Here is a 19,229-nt window from a genome sequence, read left to right as displayed (position 1 = left end):
TGTTATAAATTACTAACTTCTAACATACATAAACATGTCATGCTTATAGTTCATAGCATTTCTCTAACCTTATTTTAATTATGAAGAAAAGAAAACTTGAGGCCCAAGAACACAATTAATAAATGTGAAAGCAGGATTTGAATACAAACTAGCTGAAAAAATAATCTGAAGTTTGTTCCATTAGACCATGCTGCTTTCCTTTTCTCTACTAATAAATGTTACAAAATGAACTGGTATTGTAGAACGGCAGGTGTAACAACAACTATAATAATGAAACTCATTTATAGAGTCCTGTTATGTGTCTGATATGCAGCACCTTGCATATCAGTATTATAACTTTATAAATGAAAAAAAAAAATCAGAGCAGAAGTTAAGTGAACCTGCCCAAAGCATGTTTTAAAAATAAAAGAACATTGAGTCTTACTTTCCACAGAGTTCAAATTAATTCTCCATACAGTAAATTCAATTACTCAGAATGCTATAAGGGGTATGAGAAATCTTGGTTAATTACTATATTTCCTAGAGAATATGAGGATTAGCCATTTGAACAGTCTTGGAGCATAATAAAATTAGTTCAGTGCTAAACTCTGTTAAACATATTATTTCTTCAAAGAGCTAGAAAATATACTGGAATCTTAGAGTTCCTTGGAGTTATCATTATGAACAAGAATTATCACTATTTAGCATGTATGGGTTTGAGAAGGCTAAGATAATTGAGGGAAGTAGAATTCCAAATGAACTGACTTTTACTGACTATAGTTAGGTGTTAATCACTGGGACTCTAGGGTACTATGTAACATATTTCTTTTGCAGTGGGTTAAAGAAGGCCTCAGTGCCCCACTAAAAGCAGTTTAGCTTTCTAAGTACAAAAATTACCACCAAGATAAACTTGGCAATGGAAAAGAATTCGGTAGCCATTATTATTACATCCACTCTTACTGGTTAGCACAAACTATGTACCAATATTATTTCCTATTTAAATAAACTCTCTTGTGAATTTATACACTGAAATAATATAGGTCCATTACATCTTATACTATTGCAGCCTATTACACTTACAAGATATATAGATCTATGCATACATACAAACACATTTAATTTCTAGGTATGAAAATACAAATATAGATATCAATATTGACATACTTTCTGTGTGAAAATAATTGTTATTTAGTAAGTCAACATTCCAAGTAACACATTGTGTGTAATAAACTGAAATTAAAAGTCAGTTTGTTTCATCTGCTCCATACAAACATATATATATAGTCATTATACTAAATCTGTCATCTTATTATATATACGGCAATCATTTTTTCCACATGCTAATTAAAAGCATCAATTTATATAATATTTTTTGAAACAAATTTGACCATAGATTAAACAATGATAATAATGACTGATATTATTTTCTACATGTTATTTATTTGCATTAAAATAATTTAAATTTTACAATTTTAGTTTCAGGTAGGCACAATAACTTCCAACCCATTTTTCCAGTGTTGGAAACTTGAGGTACCAAGAGTTTCAGTAACTCTGCTATAGATAGATCTTTCAAATGAGTAGAGGGAAAAAAATGGAAACAGAAACAGTCACATTAATGGTAATAGACACATCCAGAACTCCCAAAGCATTCTTCTTTCTTTGGTACCATGAGTGTTAAAGCTGTTTGGAACAACAACAAAAAAGCAACACACACACACACACACACACACACACCACACACACACCACACACACAATCATATTTATGGAAGCTCATTTCATCTCTAGGACAGCAAAACTTCCTCTGGAGACTGGGAACTTGAGCCTTCAGATTCTTGAACCACCTTCTACCTTGATTTTCATTTGAAAAGGGAAAAATTGCCATTATCAGACAGCTGAAGGGGAGAAAAATATACTGGCATTCACATGTAAACACTGTGAGGTATGACCTGGACACACAAAACACTCTAAATTTCCCTTCTCCTTTACTAGCCACAGTGCTTGAATTCTCATTATTTTTATCTCCATCCATTTTTTTTTCCTGCATTGGATAAACATCACAAATACAATTATCCCTAGTGTCGATTCTACTCTTCAGTATGCTAAAAGCTATTTAAATCTTGCTTTTGCATTTAGTTGATTTTAAATCATTTTTTTATCTCATTCATCTCCCTTTACATTTGATCTTTTAAAAAATAGCTTAGCTATTTGTCTCCTTTGATTCTTAGCTCCTGTTTTATAGATAAATCATCTACTTTCTTGATAACACTAAAAATAATGTCTCATGTTTATTTAGAAAGTATTATTTACCAACCATTATGCTGAGCAAGGCTGCATCTTAATGACATGCCATATTTCATAGATAGGACCAAGAGATTTAGTGAATTGTCTAAGGTTACGCTGCAAAATTATAGAGTCAGTTCAAACTAGGCCATATGAGTGGAATCCGTGATTTTAACCACTATGGACAAATGTCTAACAATTTCCTTAAAATATATTGCCTCTCATAATAATTCATTTCCAAATGCCTGCAGCTCTGTGATGAATTTTTTAAATCATTTTGTTTGCCCAATTTTGTTGATATTATTTTCTGTTTATTTTTATCTGGATAAAAATACATTTTATCAAAACTTTCAGTTTCTCATTACTGATGATTCGTCTCTATTTGTTCTTAGATTCTCTGTGTCTCTGACTCAATGTTTTGATAAACAGCGATGGAATGTGTTCTTGCCTTATTGATTCGTTTACCTAAACACTGAATGAGTACACTTTCTATTGTGTACTGTTCCTGGAAATATTTCTGTGTCAGTCTGCACCTATTAATCCATTGTTTAGCATGTGTTTTCTGCAAAAAAGGACAAAAGCAACTATGTGTATCATGTGTGAAAATAAAAATAATTTTTATGTTTGAGTGAATATATTAATATCTTAAGATGCCAAATATCTAACCACTAATGTTTATTAAAAAAATTTCTAACTTCAATATAAAATGGTTCCAATTTTAATTTGTTCCCCATTATATTCTGCACATATTTCTACATATAATTATTGAATTAATTACGTCACCATTATAGTTCCTGAAAAAAAAAATTAGTATCTGAAGAGATTCAGAATCATTTATATAACAATATATTTAAATGTCAATAAGTCTCCTTGAAGTTAATGCTACTATTTATATATCTTCTTTTAGTTTAATGTATGAAATATATTTGACTTATTACTCTCCATTACTTTATGTTACTCAGTGACACTTGTATTCCTGTTTGGTATAAAAGACTTTATTCTTCAATGTAACAAAGAAAGTAAATACATTTTATGTTGTAAAATGTATCTGTAAATATTTTTAAAGTATATTTAAAACTATTTAAAAAAATAAAAATATATTGAAAGTGTGCAATTAACAATAAACTTGTACACGAGAAACATTATGTCACTTTAAATAATTTTATCTTCCTATAGAATAAGTGGACTTATTTTTATAAGTATATTTATATTTACGGATGGCACTGCTTTAATAAGCACGAACCAGGCGTGCCAAAAGAAAATGTAAAACACATGCTTAAATATCTCTATGAGACAACTAGATATTAATACAAACTTTGTTATTTCCACAACAGTCACTGAACATGTTCACTGCACCTGGGGCAGTTTAGATGCAGGGGAACCCAGGGCAGAGAGAGCAAATATTCTTATGCTAAATAACACCTAGAATTAGGAATACATTTGTTACAAATTTATCAATGCCATGGTAATTATCCTTTGACAGTGGCTATTCTAGAATTTGTATTTCTAAATAAAGCTTGTTACTTTTCAAGTATGCAGAACCTTTATCTTGGATAAGTCAAATAAATTTATATATATATAATATAAATCAAATGTTATATATATTATGTAAACATATATGTTTTAAATTTCTTTTTGATTTTCATTTCCTAAGATCAAATTATTCAAACAATTTAAGTATAAAACTACTTAAGATTTTAATAACTATGATCCTGCAAAACTCGCAATATCATCTTGACATTCTCAACCTGAGCAAAATAATATTGAATGTCCATCATTTTTCTAAAATAAATAATCATGTGAATTTATTCCAAACCGCATATTTTTAAGTGAATATGTAACTTAAATTTAAGACTAAAATACTTTTGATATAGAATATGGTAATTTTACAAATAAAAGTGAATAAAATTGTTAAACTAGTTTATACTGCAGTAATATCAACTTTTTTTAAAACAACAATCATTAATTTTTTAAAAAAATCTATTCAAATATGACAATAATTTTTTTCTTTCATAAAAACTTAAATATTCACAACATTGTGAGTTTGGAAAAAGATAAAGAGAAAAAATGAAGAAAAGTGATCAAAAGACAAACGCAAGCACAGAATAAACACAGCCTGTTAATAAGCCTGCCTAGCCCTGTGGCTGTTGCTAGAGCGCCAGGCCCTCAGCGTCATAATCAGCAGTTCAAAATCTCCTCCAGTTTCAAGATGTCCAAGGGGAGATTTTGGCAACCTCAAAGAAGACCTGGTGAGAATACTTGAAATACACAGTCTTGAACCTATCACAGGAATGAAAAGTCAGCAGGCTGTTTAGCTGCCTGACCAAGTGGTGAAGCTCAGAGGTCTTGGAGCTACTGTAATATATCAGGGTGGGAGCTCCGTGTCTGAGCATCCTCATGTAGTGGGCCTGGAGGAAGGAGCCAGCAGCTAGCTTGGAAGCTCTCTCCAGATGTAGTCTTATTCCTACATAGTCATCTCACTTATAAAGCATGATAAGGTCAATGTCTTCATATTGGCCTGGACACACCTAGCATATCTGAGCAAAAAATGGTAGGCAATGGGAAAGTTGATGTCAAATTTGAGGGTTTGCAGGATGCTGATTTCCATAGCAAGCATCTCATGTCACTGATAAATACCATCACAGAGGTACAGGAAGTCATTCACACAAGATGGGCAGGGTTCTTCAAATTTTGCTGCCATCAAAAAGGCAGTGGGACCAAGAAGTTGTAACCTATCCATCTTGCACACTACCTCCATGAAGTAGTGATCCACTGGCTTCACTACCAAGGACCAGGTCTCCTGGTTCATCTCAAAAGACATCTGCATCTTCCCCAACCAGTTCACAAGAATGACCCTCATGACACTGCTGATGTCAATCTTCCTGTTTATGTGTTTTGTACGTATAAACTTTTCCTTTTTCTGATTCATGTAACCAAAGATTTCCTTGGTATATATTGAGTTGAAAAATGGATCACTACGGTCCTTGTCAATATCTTCCAGAGGAGTCACCTCCTTCAATATTCTCTTGACCTTGCGTGAGTGAGGTTTATTGGAAGCACATCCAGATGCACTGAACTTGGTGCATTTGAATTTCCCATGCTGGACATGGTGGCAGGGCTGTACTTGCCTATTCTTGATTCAGGGGCAGTGCTAGACACATATGGCTGATCCCAACTTGGGGGATCAAGAATGTTTTGAGAAAGGTGTCTTCCTTGCAGGTAGGACTCTTCTGTAGGCCAAAGGCTCTTTGAAGGACAACTCTGTCTCAGTGGTGAATTTCTTTTGCTTTTTCTTTTTTTTTTTTTTTTTTTTTGACTAAGCCTTGCTTTTGTAAGAAGTCCAGGCTGAAGTGCAGAGGCATGATATCGGCTTACTGCATTCTCCTCTCCTGGGTTCAAGCAATTCTCCTGCCTCAGCTTTTCGATTAGCTGGGATTACAGGTGCCCACCACCACACTCGGCTAATTTTTGTATTTTTAGTAGATACAAGGTTTCACCATTTTGGCTAGGCTGGTCTCAAACTCCTGACCTCAGGTGATCCACCGGTCTTGGACTCCCAAAGTAATGGGATTACAGGCATGAGACACTGCCCCCACCCTCAGTGGTGTGTTTCTTATTCAAAGCTATTATCGTATAGAAGAAGAATTCCTCATTGAAGGTAGGCTTTTCCTGCAAGGCTAATGGCTCTCGTTTAATATGCATTATTACAATCACAAGTTAAAAATTTGAATTGTTTTAAACAACCTCATTAAAAAGTGGGCAAAGGACATGAACAAATGCTTTTCAAAGAAGACATATGTGTGGACAACAAGCATATGAAGAAAAGCTCAACATCACTGATCATTAGAGAAATACAAATCAAAACCACAATGAGATACCATCTCACACCTGTCAAAATGACTATTTTTAAGAAGTCAAAAAATAACAGATGCTGGTGAGGTTGTGGGGAAAAAGGAATGCTCATAAACTGTTGGTGGGAGTTTAAATTAGTTCAACCATTGTGGAAAAGTGTGGTGATTCCTCAAAGTCCTAAAGGCAGAGATATCATTCGTCCCAGTGATCTTATTACTGGGTCTAAACCTGAAAGAATATTAATCATTCTATTATAAAGACTCCTCTTTTATCACCTTATAATTTTCAAAAGGTTAGTATAATTCTTATACAAATATAAAATAAGTATGCGTCAAATATTTTATTTAACTCTGTTAATGAGGGGAAAATAAAATGCTATGATCAATTTAAGAAGTTCTTGAGAAATTGTATAAACATATCTCAAAAACAAACAAGTATATAAATACAGACAGAGAGATATTTTACAAAAAGTGTTAGGCTAATATTGTTGGGTTAGATACAAAAGTGGATTTGTCTTAATGCTTTACAAAATAATAAACCTTAGAGGTTATCTGTTTCTGTGGACAGATTATTTGCATCTTCACCAGACAGATGTTTACAAGTTAAACTATGGCCCTACAGAGTTTTAAAAGAAGTAGGTGTATTAGTCAGGGTTCTCTAGAGGGACAGAACTAATGGAATAGATATATGTGTATGTGTGAATGCGTGTGTGTGTATATATATATAGAGAGATAGTTTATTAAGTATTAATTCACATGATCACAAGTTTCCACCATTATCAACATCCCCCACCAGAGAGGTACACGTGTTACATTATACAATGATGGATGTACATTGTCAAATCATGACCACTCAAACCTATAGCTTATTTTAAAGTTCACTGTAGGTATTACATAATCTACAGGTTTGGACAAATGTATAACAGTATGTATTCATGTATATCATAAAAAGTATTTTCACATCCCTAAAGTCCGCCATTCTCTACTTGTCAATCCCTCCTAATGCCCCTCACCAAACCATAGCAAACACTGATCTTTTTACAGTCTTGTACTTTCGTCTTTTCCAAAATATTGTATAGTTGGAGTTACACAGTATGTAGCCTTTTCAGGTTGCCTTTTTACTCTTAGAAGTATGTATTTAAGCTTATTCCATGTCTTTCTTTTTGTGTCTTGATAGCTTTTTTCAGACCCTGAATAATATTCCATTGATTACATGTACCATAGTTTATTTATCCATTCATCTACTAAAGGCCATCTTGGTTGTTTCCAAGTTTTTGCAATTATGAGTAAAGCTGTTACAAGTATCCCTACACAGGTTTTTGTATGGACATGACTATTCAGCTTCTTTGGGTAAATACACGGGAGCACGACTGGTAAGAGTATGCTTGGTTTTATAAGAAACTGCTAATTGTTTTCCAAAATGGCTATACCATTATGTACTCCCGCCAGCCAGGGATGAGTGAGAGTTCCTGGTATTCTATCTACACCCCTTTCGGCGTTTGGTGTTGTCAGTAGCTTCTCACTGTTCTCTTAATTTTCATTTCCCAGAAGACATTTCATGTGGAACGATTTTTTTATGTTTATTTACCATCTGTAGAGTTTCATTAGTGATTTATCTCTTAAGGTCTTTGGCCCAGTTTGTATGTATATATTTACTTAATTCATTTTTTTGGAGAGAGAGTCTCCCTGTTCATCTGAGCTGCAGCCTGTGGCCTGATCTCAGCTCACTGAAACCTCCGCCTTCTGGGTCCAATGGATTCTCCTGCCTCGGCCTCCTGGAGTAGCTGGGATTACGGGTGCACACTGCCACACACGACTAGCTTTTTGCGTTTTAGTAGAGACAAGGTTTCACCATGTTGCCCAGGTTCATCTCGAACTCTGTAGCTCAGGCATTTCGTCCATCTTTGCCTCCCAAAGTTCTGGGATTACACACTTGTGCCGACCTGGTCCTATTTTTAAATGAGTCTTTCTTTTCTTGTTATTATGTTTTAAGGGTTCTTTATATATTTTGGACAATAGTCCTTTATTCAATGTATCTTTTGCAAACATTTTCTCCCAGTCTTGTGGCTTGTCTTCCCATTCTCTTCACATTGTCTTCTGTAGAGCAGAAGGGTTTAATTTTAATGAAGTCTGGCTTGTCAATTATTTATTTTATGTATTGTGCCTTTGGTATTATATCTAAGAAGTTATCATACACAAGAGCATTTAGGTTCTCTCCTATGTTATCTTCTAGAAGTTTTATAGGTTTTCATGTTACATGTAGGCCAATGATCACATTTGTGTTAGTTTTTGTGAAGGGTGTAAGCTGTGTCTAGGTTTTTTTTTTTTTTTTTTTTTTAAGATTGGGAACTACATTGGTATTTCTTCATATCTGCCTAATTCAGACACAAAATTGTTGAATTAATTAGTCAGTAGAGTTACAGCCAATCGTGTCTAGGTTTTTTTTTTTTTTTTTTTTTTTTAAGATTGGGAACTACATTGGTATTTCTTCATATCTGCCTAATTCAGACACAAAATTGTTGAATTAATTAGTCAGTAGAGTTACAGCCAATCGTGTATATATTAAAACATATCACAACCTTTAATCTTTATTAGTAAATGAGAAATGTTAAAAACATGCAAAACTATTGGTTGAAACTGGCTAGACTGAGAACAATATTGATGACAATGAGTTATCATAAGAATGCTGATAAAGTCTTAATTATATACATTAAGTATCAAGTATTAATACTTAAGTAATTAAGTATGCTTATTTAAGTAATTAATACCTAAGTAATTAAGTATACATACTTAATTATATACATTTTCCCATGAAGTCCATTTTTAATGCCTTGTCATTAAAATGGAATTCTCTAGTTTTGAATATATAGATTTCTCTTTTTTTAAATTTGTTCTTTTCTCTTAGTTTCTTCTGTCAGACTTGCAACTGTTAAGTCTTACTATTATATCACTTGATGTTTACATAAATTCTCCTTTCAAAATGTTTTTGTTAATAAAAGGCAATGCTTAGAAAGTAGATAAAAATTCTTAAAATAAAAATTACATTAGAATAAAAAGGTTTTGTTTGCTCTTAGGTGTTTGATGAACAAATAAATGGGACTTAGTTATTGCTATATTTTAACAATTGTGTTCTATACTTCAAGTTTATGTGACAAATTTCTTGATTCCCAGATATAGCATACAGTGATTATACATAAATACATGTAATTATATTAGCAACTGAGTTTCTGATAGATTATTTCACATAGAAACAAAATGAAATCATGTTTATTTAAGGAACATTGAAATGTCAGAAAACTGCTAAAAAGCACTGTTGTATCATAATTCTATTTTGAAGTGGATCATAAATTACTCATTTACAAAAAATTAAAAGTTATGCATTTATTCAGATAATATTTCAATTTAAAATACTAGAATTTTTTCCACATAGGGATATCTATATATATAGATAGATATATATATAGATATATATATAGCAAGTAATTACAATTTGTTGAAAATAAACATTTTGCAATGTTATGTGAATATAACATAGTTACGTAGTTAAAAATTCAAGTATTTGTAAAATGATTAGAGTCTTTTTTAATTTCTAAAATGAATGCTGCATATTTTAGGTGATTATTGGTAATTCTCTATACTACAAAAATAATGGTGTTATTATCAAAGCAGGTTACGTTGTAAATGAAATATAAGAATATTTTAACTTATTTAGAAAAAAATCAAAGTTTTACAACTAAAGAAATGTTATCATTTTATAATTACAGCAGCTTTATTAAATAAAAAAACATAGGAAGTGCTCAGTGTTACTAGGAATTTCATGCAGGTTAACAACTTGCATCCTGATTTGCTCACAGTTAAAGCATTCTTTAGGGACTTGAATGTGTCTCTCTCCTAGAAAACAACACAAATTTTTGTCAGACTTTAAACTTTTAACATTTAAACTTTATTAACAGGTTTCGGGTATGTGGGAAACAATCTGAGAATGACATTTAAAGCAAAATGGATTTTTTAAACATACGACATAGATTTCAGTGTTGCTAACAATGGGACACCATTGTTTCAGTTTTCTTTGTCCTGTAGATAGCCATTTTTTCCCTGATCTTGTATATAGGTATGTATGTATGTGTATATGTGTATATATGTAGGTATGTATTTATATATAATCTATGTATATATGTAGGAATATATCTAAATATAATATAAATACATACCTACATAGATACATAGATACATGCATATATACATACATACATATATACAGACATATATATGTCTATTTGTATATATGTAGGTATGTATAAATAATCTATATATAGGTATATAAGTATATATGTGTGCGTATATATGCATACCTACATATATACAGATAAATATTAGACTGAGAAAAAAATCTGTTATAAAATGTAGCTTTAAAAGGCCTACTGCAGGCATTTATTAATTTATTTGGAGGTTAGGATTTTAAGGAGACTTTATACATGAAACTATGAGCTTATAAGCTTATGAATATGCATATTTATCCCCCATATTTGTTAATAGAAAATTCTGTAGTTAAACTTAAAAGTCAAAATTGAATGTCGCCAATCAGAAAACCAAACAGATGTTTCAAAATATTTAGTTGCTTGGTATAATTAAAGTAAAACATCTGGATTATTAAAAGGGTATTTTTTAATTGAAAGGACTACAAGTTTTAAAATAACTAAATTATATTATAATGACTTAATTTATAGAACTAAATATTAGCTTCTTTTTCAGTTTAAATTAAAACTTGTTTCAACTTTTATTGTGTTCTGTATATCTGATACTACCAAATCCACTATTATTGTGTTCAATGACAACTGCTCTTCAAAAATTTTTTTCTTTTAATGTAGGATACACTTAATTTAGTCCTTATAGAGGTAATTAAATTTAAGAATTTAATTAAATTTAAATTTAAGATTATAAATTTAAAAAATATTTTATATTATCACTTCTTGTGATAACAGTATGAATATAAACTACTGATTATCATACTGAATTAAAAACTAAGTTAAAATTAGATGTAATTTGCTCTGATACTTTTACATTAGACTTACTTTGACTTTTATATTAAACAATATAAAGTTTTTGGTAATTATTTGTAGTCATTGACTCAACTAGTAAAATTGTGACTTTTAGAACATGTTTACATATAAAAGCCTTCAACGTATTTGAATAGCGCATATTCAAATAACAATTATATTCACATTTATTAAACACTCAACTTTGTATCTTTATATTTTATCTTTTTATGGTCACTAATAAAATACCTAAATCTTAGAGTAATTAAAACAAAAAAAGCTTAGTATAGAAAATTATAAAGGTCATAATGTTAAAAAATATTACATATCAACATGTGATTGTTGTAATGTAGGCATCATATAAATATTATATAAATTATACATGTATAATTTTATGTCATAATAAGAATTTTATTTACTGTGTTCTAAACCAGAATATACGAAAATGTATCACAGAAACTATAGCTTAAGTTCTGAGATAGATTAGATTATTATTTATCAAATACTCGCTTCTACCCCATATCTCCTTGGGAAAATAATACTCAACTCCTTTTTCATGGGGCTATGGCTGCCTAGTGGACAAATTGTTTGTCCTTATAGTTTGCCTAGAGTATAGAAATGTGACTCGCTTTGACAAATGAAATATTATACGATGTGATATAAGCAGAAGTTTCTATTGTGTTTCCATGGTAAAACTCATCCACTTATACTTCTATTATCACTGAGAGGGTGTTTCCTGGGTTTCTGCTGCTCCTTCAGCCTGATCCACGAACACAGTTGCAACAGACAGATTAGCCTTCAATGCCTGAATAGAAGCAAAGTCTCCAAGCTGAGCCTTAGTTAGATCAGCTGATCTGCAGTACGCCTATAAACTCATAAGCATGAGAACAAATTCATATTGTTGAATGTTGTTCAGTATGGGGGCTGAATTGTTGCTCAGCATTTGTTTTTATCCAATACCTAATTGATATAGGTTGCTTTGATTTGTTTGTGTTTCTATAGTAATCCATGATCTTAGTATTACCTTTAATGGTTTTAGGAACTGAAAGTAACGACAAATTAGTTCCAGCTATTAATATAAACTATATATTTACCAAATGTTCCTCTGTTCTCTAAATCAATGTAGAACAAATTGAGGAATAGTTGATATAGAACAGGAGAGGTTGCATCAGGTATTTTATCTAGATATTCCAAAGAAAAAGAGAAAGCACTAATTCTATTCTGTACGTCAACATTTGATTTATTATTTTATGAATAAAGTTTCTAATTTACAAAAACCAAGTCTCCTCTATCATTTACTTCTTAAAATTTGGCCCAGTCTCAAGTGAAAAAATAATTTTTGCTGATATTCTGATTGATCTATGTTAAAGTCTGGCACGATAACCAAGGCACTGCAGGATAGCCAGGAACTTAGAAAAGCGAATTGACTGTTTTTGTGTAACTTCAGAATTTCTGGTAAATTATTTAATGTAGTATCAGCTCATAATTCATAGTACAGTATTAAGAAGACTCCAAATGTCTACACAGAGAAATTGGAACAATTTAAAGGAAGTATTAAACTAATTTACTGACTTAAGAGATATAGTTTGGAAGTCTGCATTTCTATGCTTGCTTAATTTAATTAAATAACATACTAAAAAACAATTTCCCCAAAGAGTGCAAAAAGGCTACTGGTCCCATATAATAAGTAAAAAGGTATAGAGAAATTGACATTGTATTAGAGGAGGAAAATGAAGTTGCTTAAACTTAGAAGAGTGTCAAAGCTTCTTATCTTCTCACACTTCTAGCCAAATGAATTGTCCTCTGAATGTGTCTAAATACCCATTCAGTGGTTACAAATCTATCAAACTGAGCATTTGCTTAAGTAATCAACAAAGCAGGGGCAATAGGATTAAGAGGAAGAACTAGAGGAAGAGTGAAATATCTAGAGATTTAAAACATAAAAACAAAATAGGAGCTATTTCATTTGTGGCATTTGTGCACTTTTTATATTATTAAAATAAAATAATACATATTTTTAATGGTTAGCAGTAGATAATCATTGTTTTTATATAATGTTTTTAGTACATGGAAGCACTACTACCAAAAACATAATACTCAAAGTGATGTAGAGATTCAGTGCAATCTCTGTCAATTGCAATCTCATTCTGCACAGAAAAAAGAAAAAAACCTAAAATTTATATGTAACCATACAGATACAAAAAAAACCTGCATAGCCAAATCAATCTTGAGCAAAAAGAACAAGTCTGAAGACATCACACTATGAATTTCAAGATGTATTTCAAGGATATAGTAACCCAAAGAGCATGGCACTGGCATACAAACAGACACATTGACCAATGGAATAGGACAGAGAACCCAGAATAAACACACACACATCTACAGTCCTGGGTAAAGAATAGTCTCTTAATAAATGGGGGTGGGAAAACTGGATATTTACATACAGAATGAAAATGGACACTTATCCCTTATATAAGAAGCAACTCAAATGAATTAAAGCCTTAAACAAAAGACATGAAACTATACATCTGCTAGAAAAAAAACATAAGGTAAAAGCTCCAAGACATTGATCTGGGCAGTGATTTCTTGGATGTGACCGCAAAAGTACAGGCAACAAGAAGAAAAATGGATAAATGGGATTATATCAAACCTAAAAGCTTCTGCAAAGCAAAGGAAACAAAAGAATAAAAAGAAGTTGTGGGTTACACAAATTAAAGGGTAAATATTTGCAAAACATATATCTGATAAGGGGCTAATATCCAAAAAGAAACCAAGAAAATCGAACTGCTTAATTAAGAAAACAAGTAACCCTATTTAAAAATGTGCAAAGGACAGGAACATACATTTCTCAAAAGAAGACATATAAATGGCCAACAGATATATTAGAAATGATCAACATCTCTAATTATCAGGGACATGTAAATTAAAATCACAAGGCAATATCACCTCACACCTGTTAAACTGGCTATTTTCAAAAAGATAAAAGACAAGTATTGCTGAGGATATGGAGAACAGGGAAACTTTATACACTGTTAGCAGTATTGTAAATTAGTACAGCCATTTTGAAACTCAGTGTGAAGGTTCCTCAAAACACTAAAATTAAAATTATCATATGATTCAGCAATCCCACTTCTGGGTATATATCCAAAGGAACTGAAATCAATATGCCAAAGAAATGTCTGCGCTCCATGTTCTTTGCCTCATTATTCACAAAAGTGATGCTATGGAAACAGCCTAAGTGTTCACAAATGAATGAATGGATTTTAACACTGTGGTATGTATGCACAATGAAATACTATTCACGCTTTAAATAAAGAAAATTCTGTCATTTGCAACAACATGGATGAACTTAGAGGACATTATATTAAGTGAAATAAACCAGGCACAGAGAAAGAAATAACATATGACCTCGCTTAACATGTAGAATCAAAAAGAGTCAAGCTTACGAAAGTGTTGAGTAGGATGGTGGTTACCAGGAACTGGGGGAAGCGGGTAGATGCAGAAATGAGAGATATTGATCAATAGGTACAAAGTTTCCTTTTGGTAATCAAAATAAGTTCTGGTGTTTTATTATACAACACAATGACTATTACTAACAATAATGTATATTTCAAAATTGCTAAAGTGTATATTTTAAATGTTCTCACCACAAAGGAATCATGAATATTTGAGGTGATGGATCACTCAGTCTGATTTGATCATTACACAATGTATACATATATTGAAGCATCACGTTGTACCACGTAAATATATACAATTGTCATTTGTCAATTAAGATTACACGAAAATTAAAAAATAAAAACATGATTGAGGAATCAGAAATCACACTTCTAGAAAATGAATTATCATTGTGTGGGAGAACATAGTTGGTCTAAGAGTACATCGATGTGTTTCTTTGTGTGTATAATCTACACGTGTATTCGTGTGTGGTGTGTTTATAAAGTGCTGTCATAATTTCAGAATGCATAGTTAAGCCTGCTAAATACAAGGATGTTGTTTGCTTCAAAACTAGATTGTTTAGTGTGTGGGGTCAGCATTTCCAGAAGAATCCTAGGAGATAGATGGTTCCAGGAGCCACAACATAGCTCTATAAAAAGAGCAAACATTCTCTAAGGGGAACATGTGACATGCAGACCAACCTGCATGCCACCTCATCCCGCCCTTCGACATTGGATGAAAATTTTGGCTCAGGACTATATTATCTAAGATGCAGTATTCAAATGGTCTGTGTTTCTGTAACAGTTATTTACCTATATACCAGAGAAAGCCTTTTGAGATACACTAAAGAAAAGGTCCTTTAGAAAGTTAAGAAATGAAAAAAACTGGACAGACGCTTTTAATAAAAAAGAAAAACACAGTGACTTCCTTGTTGTGTGTACACAAGCTTGATTATATTATTTTATATTTAAGTAAAAGTAGCAGTCAATTAGTAGTAAATGTTTTATATTTATTATAAACTAGTATTCTTTTGCAATAAGAATGGAGACTAATTTCTATGAGAAAAATTGCTATTCTTTAGGACTCGTGTGTGTGGGTGTGGGTGTACATGCATATGGAGTTTGCAGGTATGCATGTGTATGCTAAATTTAAAATACATACTATACAACAAGAAGGAAAAACTTTGGTATTAATTTCACACTGGAAATTACAAAAGTAAAGTCAATGTACCAGAATATGGGTTGCAAAAAAATATGTACTGGTCTCTGAAGGCCCTCTGGGATATTTTGTACCTGTGTCTTTTCTGGTCCCCTCTCTCTTCAGTCCTGAGGTTGGTGGGACCATCCTGTTATGACTAGCCCAGTAGGGTCACACCTTCCCTTTGTGGCTTCCTTATCCTATTCTAGCTAATGTGTTGAGTTTATTCATTATACTCTCCTCAAATAACTTAATTCAAATGTAGATACTGAGCTATAAACAGTGATAATTTTCCCAAGAAAAAGACCAATTTGTATTATTTTTACTACCTTCAACTCGAATATCTCTTCTTTAAATATCAAAGCAAAAAAGATTTTTGTAGATCCCTCAAATTATTGAAAGTTAATGTTGCACTAAAGAAAACACTTTATTTCAAAGAACTCTGGTATAAAATATAGATCATACATATGATAGATATATAGATATTTTATATCCATGTAATATATATTTCATTTTTAAATGGATATTTTATTTATAGATATATTTTAAATATGTGTGTAAATATATACACAAACATTCACAAGCCATTTGATATCTATATACAGATACACATATAAATATGTATACTATTGTTTGCAAGTAATTGATTTCTTGTACTTGACAATCTATACAATGTAATTTTGAAAAATGGATGAATAAACATTTTATCGATTCGATATTTGTAAAATTAAGTTGCTTTTTTCACAAAACTCTCATTGTTTACTTTGTAAAAGACATCTAATATTTATATCTATCATAAGGCTAATTGTCAGTATTATTGATACAATTATGAAAACACAGTGCTAATGACTTTTATTCCTGAATCTAATTCACATGTAAGATAATAGAGAAAATTTGCAAATCTTTCTGATGCTGTTACTCACACTGCTCCAGCTCTTTTTCCTTGTTCTTGTCTTCTTCTCTCCCTTCATTTTCCTGTTTATCTTCACTCTCTTCTGCTGTCCCTCCTTTTTCTGTTACTACTGCTGCACCTTCACTGGCTGCTGCTGTTTGAGCTTCTCCTCCTTCACATTGCTCTTTCCCTTCTCCACTTTTCACTGTCTCCTATTTCTCCTTTCTTCTTTATCTTCTGCCATTCCCCCTTTTCTTCTGTCCTCCTTTTCTTCTTCTCTTCCCTTTCCCCTTCCTTCTCTGCCTCTTCACCTTTTTCCCCCTCCTCTTTTTTCTTCTTCTTATAACCATCTATATATCTTATGTATGTGGTAAATATCATTATGTAACATCTAAAGGCAAATCTTATTTTATGTCTTAGACTTCTGTATAACTCAAAACTGTCATCTTGTCTTTACAAAAGATTAAATGTGGTGGATTCAGCAAATATTTTTCCAACCTCCTGCTATTTTAGATTAGTCGTTTTGATTAGTTTACTCTTTGTTCCTACATCATTTGTCTCCGTGTTCTTGAAGTAGTCAGATTGTCTAGAAATCAGAAAGAGTAATCAAGGCTGTAAGATTTTAATTCTTATTATCGAGGCTATGCAAAATTATAATTTTAAATTTAAAAAGTCAATGTTTATTATATTACAAAGAATCATTTGGGATTATTGGTGAGAGGAAATTGCATTTTCACCCTTAGCAAAAATTATTTAAAGCAATTACTGCGATGGTGTCTCTACATACAAATAACTTCACTTTTTTGTTAATACAAATGTTGATGTACTAATACAATGTTGATGTACTAATATATAGTTTAGGAATATATTAGAATTCAATTTCATATGTATTAGAAGTTTTATTTTAAAGTTAGATTGAAAGGTAGATACTTTGTTTCTGAAGGTAGAAACTGCAGACTGGGCACAGTGGCTTATGCCTGTAATCCTAGCACTTTTGGTAGGCCAAGGCGAGCAGAGCGCTTGAGCTTTTGAAACCAGCCTGAGCAACATGGCCAAACTCCATCTCTACAAAAAAATATACAAAAGTGAGCTGGTCGTGGTGGTGTGCGCCTCTAGTCCCAGCTACTCAGGAGGCTGAGGTGGGAGGATCAACTGAGCCTGGGGAGGTCGAAGATGCAATGAGAGGTGATGTCACTACTAAACTCCAACCTGGGTGACACCATGAGACCTTGTCTAAAAAAATAAGTAAAAAAGAAAGAAAAAGAAAAAAAGAAAAAAGAAAAAGAAATAAAGAAGGAAGGAAAGGAAAAACAAAACCAAACCCTGCACATGGATGCTGTACGTGTGTTTAGATGCATATATGTATACATGGCCTACTCTTCTCTGGGGAACTCTGACTGATACATATACAAGCATTGAAAAATTTTCAATCAGTCTTAGGGAGGAAAACTTCTCTCTTAATAGAGAAAGTCTATATTGTTGTTTTTTTATGTGTCAGAAATATTATTTCACTTTAATATTACTGAATATAAACTATTTTTATATTAAAACACATTCCATTTATAAAAAATACAACAATTTATTCATGCATTAGATTCAAATTGATGTTTCCAACAGTTTCCTGGGCATATGTAACGTTGGAAGCACCCACTAAACAGCCTTTCTTCTCAACCATGACATCATAGTTTTGGCAACTACAGCTTATGGACCCAAATCAGCTAATCACATGTTTTTATACATAAAGCTTTATTGGATCACAACTACACTCCTCATTTGCTTAGTTATTTCCTATGTTGCTTCATGCAACAGTGGCAGAGGTGAGTAATTGTCACATACGCAATATGGGCCATATGCATAAAGTGTTTACTATGCGGCTTTTCACAGAAAAAAAAATAAAATACCACTGTTGCCGTTATATTATGTAGGAAAAGCCCAGTTCTGATGAATCACAATCTCTGCCTTTGGTCTGAACTATAAATGTTGAGGGTGGCTGGATGAAAGACAATTATTCTCACTTTAAATTCGTGACTGCTGCCATTAAATAGGACTATGGTGCCTAGAAAACTTGCTACATTTTAGTAAACAATTTCCATCTGTGATGATTAATTTTCCATTTCATCTTGACTGAGTCACAGGGTACATAGATGCTTGGTTCAACATTATTTTGGATGTTTCCGCAAAGGCATTTTTGTATGAGATTAACATTTAAATTGGTAGAGTAAAGCAGTGTAAGTGGGCCTCTTCCAATCCATCAAAGTCCTGCCTATAACCAAAAGGCTGAGCCTCCCTGGAGTAAGTATTCTTCCTGCTTCATGGCCTTCAAACTGGGACATAGGCTTTGTTCCTGTCTCCAGTTTGGAACAGAAACATAGAAACATTAGCTTTTCTGGGATCTTGAGCCTGCCTACCTTCTGACTGGAACTATACCATCAGCATCAACTTTCCTGGGCCTTCAGCCTGCTGACTTATTCGGCACATATTAGGCCTTGTCAGCCTCCATAAGCACATGAGTCAGTTCCTTGCAAAAAATCTCTCTATTTAAATATACATATGT

The 19,229-nt window shown here is 32.3% G+C and overlaps 1 pseudogene; it reads right to left on the bottom strand.

The window, feature by feature from the left end:
- Window positions 1–4,439: 4,439 nt before the first annotated feature.
- Window positions 4,440–5,963, bottom strand: LOC105544813 (annotated as a pseudogene).
- Window positions 5,964–19,229: the final 13,266 nt, after the last annotated feature.

This window comes from Mandrillus leucophaeus, unplaced genomic scaffold, assembly GCF_000951045.1.
Source record: "Mandrillus leucophaeus isolate KB7577 unplaced genomic scaffold, Mleu.le_1.0 Scaffold31, whole genome shotgun sequence".
NCBI lineage: Eukaryota > Metazoa > Chordata > Mammalia > Primates > Cercopithecidae > Mandrillus > Mandrillus leucophaeus.
This window is presented reverse-complemented; position numbering and strand designations above follow the sequence as displayed.